General features: G+C 41.6%; 1 pseudogene; it reads right to left on the minus strand.

The window, feature by feature from the left end:
- Nucleotides 1-792: 792 nt before the first annotated feature.
- Nucleotides 793-911, minus strand: LOC111820015 (uncharacterized; annotated as a pseudogene).
- Nucleotides 912-2232: the final 1321 nt, after the last annotated feature.

Consider the following 2232-nt stretch of genomic DNA (forward strand, 5'->3'; position numbering starts at 1 on the left):
TTTACACTGAAATCTTTATGTATCTGTGCAAGGTTTTCTATGGGAAAGATTTCAGGAAGTGGAATTCCTGAGTTGAAAGGTACGTATATTTCAAACTTTGGTAGGTAGTATCAAATTGCCCTCCAAAAAGGTTGAACCAATTTATGCTCCCAGAGCAATTTAATTTGAATATTAAAAAGGACCGTGACCTCATTTTGTGTTCTAAGCTGGTGAAGTGGGGTAGATCATGTTATGGATTGAATTGAGTCCCCCAAAAATGTGTACTGTAAATCCTAACCTCTATACCTGTGGTTATAATCCCATTTGGGAATGGGTTGTCTCTGCTATGTTAATGAGGCAGGATTAGTGTAGAGTGTGTCTTGAATCAGTTTCTTTTCAGATATAAAAGATTAAAAAGCAAGCAAGTGAGCAGAGATGGGGGAAGATAGATGCCAAGACACATGGAGATCTCCAAGGAACCAGGAAACAGGCTGAAGAGATAAGGACCTTCCCCAGAGCCCTCCTCTAGAGCCAGCACCCTGAATTCGGACTTCTAGCCTCCTAAACTGTGAGAAAATACATTTCTGTTTGTTAAAGACATCCACTTGTGGTATTTTTGTTATAGCAGCACCAGATACCTAAGACAGATCCCAAAACCAAACAATTCTGTTGCGCTCGAGTCGATTCCAACTCACAGCAACCCTATAGGACAGAGTAGAACTGCCACATAGGGTTTCCAAGCTGGTAGATTTGAACCGCCGACCTTTTGGTTAGCAGCCAAGCTCTTAATCACTGCGCCATCAAGGCTCTAGAAGTCTACAGCACCTGGTATCCCCAGGTGGTTTCCCATCCAAGTACTAACCAGGCCTGCCCCTGCTTAGCTTCTGAGAGCAGACGAGACGGGGCGCGTTCAGGGTAGTATGGCCATAGATGAGACAGATCAGTTACAGGTAAAGAGGTTGTTACGGAGTCACCAGGTCTGAAGCAGCTTCCACTTGGCAATGCTCTGTTGTTTATTTTCAGGGCACCTACCTGAAAGAGAAAACAAATGGCTTTTCTTCACTAGGTTTTATAATTTAAAGTTTCTTTGGTAGATGCAAGGCTTTCCCTTCTTTCATGTCAATTTTGGAGTTAGTGGTGTTTTCCTTTATCAAGAATAGGCATCTGCTTCCTCAAAAAGCTGGAAATAGAAATACGTCATGATCCAGCAATCCCACTCCTAGGAATATATCCTAGAGATACAAGAACAGCGACATGAATAGACAGATGCGCACCCGTGTTCACTGCAGCATTATTCACGATAGCAAGAAGACAGAAACAACCTAAGTGCCCATCAACAGATGAATGGATTAACAAACTGTGGTACATACACACAATGGAACACTACACAACCATAAAGAACAATGATGAATCTGTGAAACATCTTACAATATGGATGAATCTGGAGGACATTATGCTGAGTGAAATAAGTCAATCTCAAAAGAATATTGCATGATAGCACTTCTATAAGAAGTCAAGAATAGGTATACACACAGAAAGCAACGTTCTTTGATGGTTACCAGGGATTGGAGGGGGAATCACTTACTAGACAGTAGACAAGTGTTAATTCTGGTGATGGGAAAGGCAATACACAATACGGAGGAAGTCAGCACAACTTGACCAAGGCAAGTGAAGACACTAAGAGGTACCCAAGAATAAAGGACAACTACGGTGAATGCTATAACATATACAATTTTGTAACCACAGTAAGAACAAGTAAAAAATCTGTAAGTGGTTACATGGGTAGATATGCATGCTTTATGGCTGTGGGAGGGCATTTGGGAGTACATGTGCATACATATATAGGTATATTTGTGGGCATTTTATACACATATTTGTATGTGCTGCATATATATTCATATATACAATAAAGCACCTAAGGGGCACAGTTAGGGATACTCCCGAGATATATCCAAACACCTCATGGGAGTAATTTACTGGGTTTGAAGGCTCAGGACCATAGTCTCATGGGGATAGCTATGAGACTGGCATAACTTAGTTCATAAAGATGTTGCCTGATTAGCGTCCATGCCCTGGAGTAGTCAAGCCAATGAAACGTATTCCAAGTCAGAAAGAGAGAGAAAGTTTATTTAGGAGGTGGCACCAACGGGGAGCCCGACAGCATCGCAGGCTGTCTTTATGGAGTCCCGAAAGGCAGTTTTACATTAGAGCTTATATATGACTGTTACAAGGGTTAGAAGTGTCTTTTTGGCA

This window comes from Trichechus manatus, unplaced genomic scaffold (assembly GCF_000243295.1).
Source record: "Trichechus manatus latirostris isolate Lorelei unplaced genomic scaffold, TriManLat1.0 scaffold00024, whole genome shotgun sequence".
Classification (NCBI taxonomy): Eukaryota; Metazoa; Chordata; class Mammalia; order Sirenia; family Trichechidae; genus Trichechus; species Trichechus manatus.